The sequence below is a fragment of the Podarcis gaigeae genome (assembly GCF_964106915.1).
Source record: "Podarcis gaigeae genome assembly, chromosome: 7".
Classification (NCBI taxonomy): domain Eukaryota; kingdom Metazoa; phylum Chordata; class Lepidosauria; order Squamata; family Lacertidae; genus Podarcis; species Podarcis gaigeae.
In genome coordinates, this window is record NC_139683.1 from 64,865,788 (window position 1) to 64,877,126 (window position 11,339).

Genomic DNA, 11,339 nt, shown 5'->3' on the forward strand with positions numbered 1-11,339 from the left:
TCTAATAAAAATATGATTTAAAAAAAAATAAGTGGCCCATGTTTCACAAGCATACAGTAAGGTCGGTAGTACAATAGCTTTGTAAACAAGCATTTTGGTTTCCCTGCGAATGTCCCGGTCTTCAAACACTCTGCATTTCAATTGGGAGAATTTATACTTACAGAGCTCAGGCGATGCTTGGAGTATCAGTATACTGATATACCGCACGTGTGGTTATCTTCAAGTTAGTCTGGAACACCAAATAGCTCCAGCATCTGTCAAGTGAATCTCCAAGGGGGCGGACAGTGGCTACACATTTTACAGCCCAACAACATCACAAGACCCTTCCCAAGAAGGGGTTCCCCAGAGAAGGCACTTTCAGTTTCCACACAAGGCCAAGAGGTGCTTCAACATGCATGGTAAAATACAGAACGACTTACAACTGTTCTACTGAAAGGCACTTTCAAGACACTCAAAGAATGTTAAACTAACAACATGGAGACAACATATTCGGTGTGTATACTGGGGGGGGGGATGCATCTGAGAAAGGCAGAGAATGCATTTTACGGCTGTATGTGTACATACTCAGGGATTCACCTCCCCTGTCTCACAAGAAGCCACTTGGAGATTTAGCCTCTCCCATCGTGATTTGTCTCTCTATACTCGATATTTTTGTAAGCGTCACACTGTCGTTCCCGCCAAAAGCAGTGTGGCAACAGAACAGCAAACAGGTGAGCAAGGAAGCACCCCAGGTGAACTGCTGAGGAAGGAGTGCCATTTAAAGGCGGATGGAAAGGGCTTCAGAGAACAGTTGGGCAAACTGCTCTGACATGCCCTCTTCTGTTAAACATCACTGGAGCAGCATCACAAGGATGGGAAGCATATCATAGGCAAACTACTCTCTCATGCACCCGCTCCTGAAGGAAGAGGTGTTTGGGTGAGTTGTGAGGGAAGAGGGTGGGGGTTTAGGGAGAGATGTGGGAAGGAGGGGATGGCAAAGGTGTGGGGTGGAGCTGGTAGGCTGGTGAGAAGAGCAAGCAGGGGTGGCAGCTCCTAGTTCTTTAATATATATGGAAAAGCAAAAGTATATTTTATGAAGTAGATTTGCATTCACTTTACTAAAATATGCCTTGTTTTGGGGGCTTTTCTTTTTATGTTGCACTTCATACACCTCCTTTTTGAGTTGCATGAAAAGAGCTTGTAAAAATGTGGATAACTGGGAAATACGGATGATGAGTCTATTCAGCCACCACTTGAAACAAGAATTGTCAGGATGTCTGGCTGGCATTCAGGTGTCAACTCTGAGTCTTAGCACTAGGGAAAACTGGACTGGATTGTATCAATATGGGGTTTTGCTTTGCCTGGAAGAGCCCAGCTGCAAAAATGACTCCGCCTTGTTCCTGCTAGACTCGCCTTGGGTGTTGTTTGACTGGCTACTCTGGGTCAAAGAAAAACATACTAAGAGAAATAAGCCTTGCACACACGCCCAAATCAGTCTGTGGAATTGTTGTCTTTTTCTCAGTTCTCAGTTTTTCTCAGTTCTCCCTTGCCCTTCTTGGATCGTCTTCTTTACAGTCTGCTAGGGTGTGTTGTTGTTGTTGTTGTTGTTGTTTTGAACCCTCCTTTTGGGAGTATTTTTTTCTGTCTAGCCCTGTAACGTTTGTAGGATCAAATTTTGAAGAGTCCTTGCTGACTAAGCACTGGGATCTCTTTGAGCCAAACCAACATGTTATGCTAAGCACATAATTCACAATTATGTGCTCTTTTCTCTCTCTGCTAATAGCAGCCAAGGGATCAGGACTGTGGCATGGGGGGGGGGGACCCCAATGGCAGCTTTCAAGAGAGAATAGCAAATAGCAGCTTTGGGTAGTAATTTTTATCAGGACTCTGGTGTGAGTATTCTATCATCACATGCTCTCTAGCATAGCCCAGGGTGCTTTTCCTCCCCTAAATTAGGGAACACTATATACTGGCTTAACAGCCCTCATTTACCCAACATGCTGTAATAGCGTAACCCAGAAAGAAGACATTGGTACAGCAGTAGCTGACATAGTGAAACCATAAAACTTGTCTGTTGTGTTTGTTTCCTACCAGCTGAACCACTGCTGCAGCCTCTCTATTTCGTGGTGCAGTAAACGCAAGGTGTGGCTTCTGCAAACTGAGACAGATCGCACCATACATGACTGCCCCCCACCTGCCAAAAATGCTGAGAACTGTAATTTACCTCTCACATAGCTAAACTTCCCAGCATCCTTAACAAACGATGGTACTGTTCCCAGGATTTGGCGGTGTGTGTATGGAATCATGTCCTTAAAATGTGCGGAGTGTATGGCCAGAACGAAATTGAATTGAGTGAGCTGTAGCCTCAAGAATTTACCTAGAAAACAAGAAGAGCCAGTGATGGAGGAAGGGGGTGCAGAAGGTACAGGCTGCCCCGGGTGTCATCACTGAGGGGGGTGACAAAATGACAAAAATAGGAGGTTGTTTGTTTTTTAAAAAGGGATCACGAAATGTTTTAGTTCAGTGAACAGACATAACAAAATGCGGATGGCACTGGGTGCTACACTTGCATGCATCCTGCAGCGTGCCCAAGTCATGCGTCTCTCCTGGGAGTGACATGGTGGCTTGGGCGCCTGCAGGCTCCGCGCTGCCTGAAATGGCAGCGTGGGACTTGCACCTGCCCTCCGCCTCTCCCTCAGCCGCCCTACAGCTGGGGGGGGGTGCAGCAGAGAGGCTCCACGCAGCGCACCCTGCCCCCATGGGCGGCTCGCTATGCCCCCGGCTGAAGGACGTGTGCGCCACACCTGGCACCCAAGCAGCTAGCTACGCCATTGAGAAGAGCCCTGCTGAATCCCGTCTAGAGCAGAATCCTGTTCTTACAGTGGCCAGCTAGATGCCTATAGGAAACCCTCAAGCCTATACCTTCCAATACATATTTACCCACCAGCAGGATCTTGCACCTTTGCTAGTGCTATGTACAAACATTTGAAATGCACAACATTATTGCATCCTGCCCTATCCCCACCCCAGTTGTGTGGCAACTGAAATCTCTATGGGTGCTTCCAGCTGAGGACTTAATATTGCAAACTGGCCATTCAGAAAATGCAAATGGGGCATTGGCAGCAGGTCTGGTTTTGTTTTTTTTAACTTACCTGATTTTCTGTGAAAACTGTGACTGAATATAAAAGGAATGAAACACAGCATAGCATTTTGATGCTGATGTCATGGGAGTGTATGCGAGAGTAGTTCTAATCCAACAATAAACACCTATATGGAAGCAACCTATAATATACCAGGATGCGGCAAAACAGGGAAACGTACATTTTGTGGGATGTAAAACTGCAGTCAGGTACAACATTCCTACAGTGGACATGTTAGGGGGTGTTTTGTACCACTCAGAAGACTTCTTCTTTCCTCCTGAGTTGGGACAGACTTCCACTGCATGTGACTTGAAGAGGGTGTGGTCTGTTGTACTAGCATGGAGAAGCACATTGCCTCCATGTTCTGATCAGTGTGTGTTCTCCATTTTGTATGTTGCTGTGTGTTTGGAGAAGTGACTGCTTAGTCGCAGTCACTTGGGACTAACTTCTTTATGGAATAGTTCTAGTTGTTATGTAACCTAAGCCTGCCTTCAGGGATAGGTCGGTGAACCTGAATGAATCTGTGAGTAAACTACTTTTATATTAACGTTAATCATATTCTTGTGTTTATTTTTTTTGAAGAGGGATTAGGAGGGATTTTACCAGGAAGGAATCTTTAATAGTAAGACTCAGCAACAAGCTGATCACTTGTCGGAGCTGGACCTCAGTGAGAGGGGGTGGAGCTGAACGATGGGGGTGGAGACGCTCCTTCAGGTATACTGGGCTGTTCATGGGGCAGTGCTGGATTAAACCCTGTGGAGGCCTCTTGGCAGTCAAAATCTGGGCGGGGGGCAGGCCTCGTGAGCAAGCTGGAATAACATTGAATCAAGAAAGCTTGATTGTTGTTTTCTTTCAAGATCAAATCAATATTATTTTGATCCATTGTGATGGGACCCCTAAAAAGTGTGGGGCCCACAGGCCTACTCTGCCTATTTGGTAATCCAGCCCGGCTCCTTTGGCTGCAGGAGAGAGAAGAAATGGAAGTTGAGGGACGCTTCCTGATGTGCTGCAGCTGTTCCCCACAATGAAATGGAAGGCACTTTTGGATGCTCAGCAACCCTGTGTGGTTACAGCAACCCTGTAAAGTAGGCCCTATGCGCTCCCCAAATTGCAGCTGAATCCCTCGCAGATTGGCATCCAACCTCTGCTTAAAAGCCTCCAAGGAAGGAGAGTCCACCACTGTCCTAGAGAGTCTTACCATCAGAAAGTTCTTCCTAATGTTTAGTCTAAATCTCCTCTCCTGCTCTCCCCTCTGAAGCAGCAGAAAACAAACTTGCTCCCTCTTGCAGCCCTCAGTTATTGGAAGATGGCTCTTCTCTCAGTCTCCTCTTCCCCAGGCTAAACATACCCAGCTGCCTCAACCATTCCTCATGAGGCTTGGTTTCCAACTGCCTCAACCATTCCTCATGAGGCTTGGTTTCCAACCGCCTCAACCATTCCTCATGAGGCTTGGTTTCCAACTGCCTCAACTGTTCCTCATCAGGCTTGGTTTCCAGACTCTTCAACATCCTGGTCGCCCTCCTCTGCTCACCTTCCTGCTGCTCAATATCCTTCTTCAACTAGCCTGCACTGACTGGCAGCAGCTCTCCAGGGTTTCGGATGGGGGGGGGGCATTCCCAGCCCCCCTACCTGGAGATGCCTCCCAGGACAAAAGACCTGCATGCAAAGCAGATGGTCCAATCCTGCGCTATGAAGATCCCTAGCCTGCCTTGAAGGATGTGGGGATGGTCTCCCTTTGGAAATGGGGCTGCAGGAAGAAGGATGTGAAATGCCGGCGTGAATCTGCCGAGAGAAGATACAGCTCAGCTGCAGGCGGAACAGCAGGTGCCTCCAAGTTCTGACAGTGGAGCATCACCTCTCAGGAGGGGCCAGGGCCAGGTGGGGGGGTTGCCATGGTGACAAGGACCTGCCCTCCTTTGTGACATCTCTTGCTTCTCCCTTAAAAGCCACCAACTTGCAGGTGGCCATTGTGGGTTAGTAGTGAGTCGAGTTGAGTAGTAGAGAGAGGAGCTGCTGGTGGTTGGAGATGATAAGAAGAGGTGTTCAATTGATTGTTATTGTTATTTTTATTTGATTTATTACTTTTATTTGATTCATTTGATTTTATTTATTTTTATTTTATTTATCATTTCACTTTTTATTTTAACACTTTTATTTTACTTTTTTATTTTATTTTTTGTTCTTTACTTTCACATTTTTTATTTCACATTTTTATTTTGTGCACATTTGTGCACATTTTGTATATATTTTGTGCATAGAGGAGTAGTTAGGGGTAAGTGTAGGGTTAGGACGGGGATTAGGTTTAGGCTCAGGGTTGGGGTTGGGGTCAGAGTTAGGCTTGGGTGGGCATTTTAGATAGTTAGCTAGTTTAGAGAGGAGGGTGGGAATTTTTCATGAACAAAATCTGCAGACTGTAAGTAGCATTCCTTTGCTTTATTTTGACCTCCTGGGGGCCGGATGTGAGTCCTGGGGTCCCCTGCACAGCCTTGGCTCTCTGGAAGTCGACCCGGCCAGTCTTCTCCAGAGAGCTAAATTCCTCCATACTCTTTCTCCGCCTTCCCCTTTTCTCTCCCCTCTCATCATTTACATTTACTAGCACATTCCTAGCCCACTTTCCTCCCAGGAGCTCAAGATGGCCTTCATGGTTCTCCCTGCCACCAATTGTTATCTTCACAGCAGCCCTGCAAAGTAGGCTAGGCTGGCCCAATGCCCACCAGGGAGCTTCATGGCTGAGTGGGGATTCGAGCCCTGCTCTCCCAGGTCCTCCTAGTCCAGTCCTCCAACTACTACATGTCTGCCTGGCTCCATTTTGCATCTCTCCAGCTGCCCTATGACATCGGCCTTCTCCCCCTTCTTGAGGGTCTTTCTGGCTCCAAGGAAGACTCCACTACCTTCCTCATGTTCTGCTCCTCTTCTGGGACACCCTGATGCTTGGAGGACCCTCCTAGGGGTCTCCTCCCTCTCCAGGAAGGGCTGGGCTGTCCTGAGAAGACAAGCCAGGCATTTAGGGTTGGAGCCATCCTCCGGAGACCCTCAGAAGGAGCTGACTTTCCTCCTCTGCTCTCTTCCAACACATCTTTGCCCACTTGGAGTGCTTCAGGGATAACTCCTGAGCCTGGCCCTGGTCTTGGAGGCCCTCCTCCAGCTGAGGTGAGTGGGGTCTTTGGGGTGGATGGGGGGCAGAACTCCAGGGGGAGCTTCGGGTGGGCAAGAGCAGGCAGGAGGGAGAAGGGGGCAAGGGAGGAGGCAACATCTAACCCCTTCGCTTTCTCTCTCCAGCTTCATGAGACCCCATTTCAGCTACGATATGGTCGGTGCTATCCTGCATAGGACAATGGAGGCTGTTCTTGGGGGTGCAGAAAAGGAGGACGACAAAGAGGTATGTCCTCTGCTTTGACTTCCCTTTGCACAGCTCTTTTTTCTTCTCACACCCTTGCAAGATTTCACCCAGCACTCAACCTCTCTTCTCTCTTTTCCTGCGGGAACTGAAGAGGCACTTCCAGAGCTTGCTGGGGGGGTCTCCTTTTGGAAGCCCCCAATGCTGGCACCCTCCTCCAGCTGCTCACTGTAAGTGTCCTGATGGCATCAGGAGTGGTTTTAGGGTTGCCCCCTCACTGTCCTTTACCCAACAAACTGTCCCATTTCTGGGACATGGAGTCCCCTGTCCAGTTTAGCCCCCAATTTGGCCCAAGACCAAAACTGGCAACCCTCATGGTTTGGGAGTGCCAGGGACTCTGTGACGGGGGCAGCAGAGGGCCACTTTGGCCCAGACTGGATCCTGACACTGAGACACTCTTTCCTCCCACAGGACCTCTGATATTACGTCTTTTGGGGAAGTGAGGTGGAAAGGAAACTAGCGGCCAGCAATATTTCTCTGCTGCTGGCCATTTCATGAAGATTCCCCCCCCTCAGAGTAAGTATCTTGCCTTCTTGTATTCATTTCTTTGGTTGCTTCCATCCCCTCAAGAGCACACACCCCCCCAGCGACATTTGATGCAAAATATGCGGTGTGTGCCAGGATGAGGCCAGAGGCTTTCTTTTTTTGCCTCCATTCCTGGTGCTGCCCTTCTACCTCTGCCCAGGAGGCTGCAGGGCCCAGGGAGGTTCTCTGGGGGCAAGGGATTGGGCCCAAGCCATAGGGAGACCCGTCCTGCCTAACATGGGGCTGCTTCTGTGCTCTCTTGCACAAATCCAGGGTGGGGTTCGTAGTGTCATCTGACCCAGATTTTTCTTTCCTCTGCAGAACAAAGTAATTTGGCTGGAGCTGGCCTGCTTCCAGCAAAATCTGAAAGAAGGTAAGCCCCACACGTTGGGGACAGCGAAATCCCTTGACCCTTGTTTGCCCATGACACCCCCCAGGTATTTCTGCTGGGGGTCCTGCAGGACCTGTTCTCTGCCTGGCAGGCCTTTCCCACCTGGCCTGGGAGGGCAGCACCCAGACTGACTCCAGCTACAAAAAGCGAAGAGGACTCTCTTTTTCATTCTCTCCTATCCAGATGACCTCATCATTGACTAATTATGATTTTCCTCCCTGAAGGAATTGCTGGCTCTATTTGGACGTCCCAATTGGCCAAAGACTGGCAGAAGAAGAGGCACCGAGAATCAGGAGGGGGACAGATGATTTAACCAGCCATGAAATATGGACTGAGATGGAAGGAAGGAAGGAAGGAAGGAAGGAAGGAAGGAAGGAAGGAAGGAAGGAAGGAAGGATCCATGACAGATGGTCATCTAATCTCTGCTTTAAATCCTGCAAGGAAGGAGCGTCCATCACCTTCCAGGGGAGTCCATTCCTCTGTTGAACAATGTTTAGTCAGAATCTCCTTTGTTGTATCCTGAAGCCATTGGTTCAAGTCCTACCGTCCAGATCAGGAGAAAGAAAGCTTGCTACATCTTCCATGTGACAGCCCTTGAGTTATTTGAAAATGGCTCTCTCTGGTGTCACTGGATCAAGCTGATTGATTTTCTTGCATTACTTAAATAGTTTTTAATGGATTTTGATTAAAGATGCAATAAATTGTCACTGTTTTGAATTTCATTATGTTATTGTCTTCTGTTGATCTGGACACTTTTCTGTTGCTGCAGCCGAAAACAGCATTAGCATTTTTTGCTGCTGCATCACTCTCAGGTTGACTCATGTTAAGCTTGTGGTCCACTAAGACCCCTACAAGGAAAGGACTGTTGCTCAGTGGGTAGAGCACATACATTGTATGCAGAAGGTCCAAGGTCCAATCCTCAGCATCTCCTGGTAGGGCTGGAGGAGACCCCCATCTGAAATTCTGCATAGCTGGTGCCTGTCAATGGACCAGCGGCCTGATTGCGTATTAGGCAAATTGCAGTGTTCCTGTATTCCCATGTTCTCTTAGAAAATGGGAGAGGTATTTGGTCAAAAGTGGGAGAGGAAACAATGCCCAGAGTCTGCATCTGTTTAAACCATTTCATCAGATCACATAGGCTCTTGCCTGTGAGAGCTTATGCTTGAATAAATTGGTTAGTCAGTTTGTTAGTCATAAGGCATGGCTTCGGCAAGAGACAGATATCTGGATAGAAGTGAACTGAGTGTGCTGTAGCCTTTAAGATGCTCTATTCCCATCCCCAACTAACACGGCTACTTTTCTGTAATTCATTAAGATCATGCACTATATTTGTCTAGCCAAAATCCTGTTATCCCTCGTGATACTAACTCTTGATCTTTGCTATATTTTCATCAGCCTGGCTCTCTCTGTTACAGTATTGCCTGATGGAAGCTTTTGCAACTCACCCTTGTGTCTTCTCTCAGATTAATAGCTGATATACTCATTTTATTCTTAGCATAGTCTCTGAAAAAGCACCCAGGGTTTAGCCAAAATAAACAACTGAATCACGACCATAGCAACCTTCAAGGGCAAAAAGGGTAACAGAATCTCATCGATGGGATGAGGGCCATAGGTGGAGCGGTCTATCATATGTTTGTATTCTCACTCATTCGCTCGTTTCCAGTGCTCCTATTGCAGTCAAGATACGTCTTTGAGAGAGTGATGCCATCTACAATTAATTAATATGGAATTTAGAAGAGAGCAAGGCGTATCTTTGTCATGTTGCCCTCACAGGTACATTTGGAGCTCTAATATAGTGCAGACACACAATCTTATAATCTGTATCCTGAGGCAAATGGCACTATATTTAAAAAGAAAATAAATTGACAAACACCACCTTTGTATTTCCTCCACAGACCATCATAAGCCATTGAGGCATCTGATCAAAGGCCTGTATTTTAAAATGAGCGTAAAGATCTGCAAATGTTTCATGCCAGGCAGAAAAGCAGCTGGCTAAGTAGTTTGGCAGTTGTTTATCCTCCTGGACAAGGGCCCCCCTGATTTATAGCAGAAGCAGGAGACAAGTTTCTCAAAGTTGTAAAAAGGGAAATACAGGCTGGGAGCAAAGGTTACACTGACCCTACATATTACAGAATACAATCAAGCTGCAAAAACACTAATTAAGAGTTGGTAAATAGTAAGATCTCTGTTTAGATAGAATCTAATACCACGAGCCATCTGTTTTAGCCATTTGTTTTGGAATGCAGGGGCAACAGGGTCTAAAGGTGATCTGGTAACTAAGGTGCCTTGTCGAGGCAAATGTAAGATATATGGCTACTTGTCTGCCATTTATGGATAGAAGGAAATGTAGCTCTTTGTCTCCCATAAAAGGTAATAGGAAATGGGTGTATATTTTATGATTGGTTCTAGCAAACAGCCAATAGGAATTTCAACCAGGCTGATTGGACAGAGGCAGCCAAAGGAGGAGCAAGGGGGCTGGGTTGAGGAAATATAAGTGCTGGCCATCAGGGCTGGAGGGCAGGCAGAGCTTTGGTAACCATATACCACTGTGCCTATCATTTATTTGTCTGACAAATAAATAATTATTTTAATTTCTCTATTGCTGCATTGAATATTTCATTCCAGCTAAGCGTTAGCCACAAGCAGGGTGCTACACCATCAGTAACAGCAGGTACAAATCCCAATTTGTCTCAGTAGTAGGTCCGTCTGTCCTCCCCCCATATCCCCACCACTGAGAATCCATACACTGACATTGCATGACCAGGCGGTGACAGCCCCAGCCCCCAGGGGTCGTAAGAAAGGAATAAAGACTCTGACGTGTTATGGAATTAAAATTAGGCCACAACTTTATTAAACTTCTGAATGTGGGAAGACCTTGGCTTAGGCCTTGGGCGTGTAGCCCTCCCAGCCCCCCAGCCAGGGGAACTGGGGCACATCAGGGTAAATAGGATATGGGGGTACACTGTGAGATGTAAGTGTACGTAAGTGTACATTGTCCCTCCCATCAACACTGTACTCAAACTGCTGGGATACCTCAGTCAGTACAGCATGAAACTCTTTATCTAGGGTTGTGGGTTTGAGCCCCACATTGGGCAAAAGATCCCTGCATTTGCAGAGGGTTGGGCTAGATGACTCTATGGTTCTCCCTTTTCTATTCCTTAGGTACCTCATATGAGAGGGATAAAGGATGTGGAGCCCTCAAATATTCCACAGTGCCTTCCTGCAATGTATTTCACTCCTGGTTGCCATCAGCATGCAATTCCAGATGTAGTAATTTAGAACAGGTATTTCATTAACAGACAATCCACCACGTATGTACAATACCCAACTGAACATCACCTCATATATTATTATTATTATTATTATTATTATTATTATTATTATTAATAATAATATCAGGCTCAGGAAAGCAGCATTAGATGTTCCATCTGAGGGGCAAATGGGGTCCACTGGTTCTCTGGGGGGGCAGGGGGGGTTAGTGGACAGCTGAACTAATCTGAGCGATTGCCTAGAGTGACTTGCCTTTCCCAACAAGGCAGGAAAAGTAAAACTTGCCTTGACTTCTGAAACAAACCATTTTTAAATGGGTAATTAAATAGCTCTCTCTGAAGAGGTACAAAGCTCTCCTCTTATTTTATTTTGGAAATAAGTTTTATACACGGTTTTCCAATCGTATGAAGGTTCTGAGAGGAATTATGTGTGGGAATATAGAGAAAGTCGTCCCCCGTCCCCCTGATCTAACTTAAACATGAAGCAATTGATAAAAATAGGAGATCAGTTCCCAGGAATGCATAAGGGAGCCCGTTTTATATCCGAGCTTCAATATTATCTGCTTTCAAATGTCATATAATCCCAAATTAATAACTGTGGTTTACTGTGACTGCACAGTGACAGGGATATTGTTAAG

General features: G+C 46.6%; 1 long non-coding RNA gene across 1 annotated transcript; it reads left to right on the forward strand.

The window, feature by feature from the left end:
* Positions 1–5,088: 5,088 nt before the first annotated feature.
* On the forward strand, positions 5,089–8,149 carry LOC310849442. Its single transcript, XR_014566910.1, has 5 exons — positions 5,089–6,269; positions 6,399–6,686; positions 6,928–7,032; positions 7,363–7,414; positions 7,616–8,149. It is a non-coding gene; the product is annotated as an uncharacterized lncRNA (long non-coding RNA).
* Positions 8,150–11,339: the final 3,190 nt, after the last annotated feature.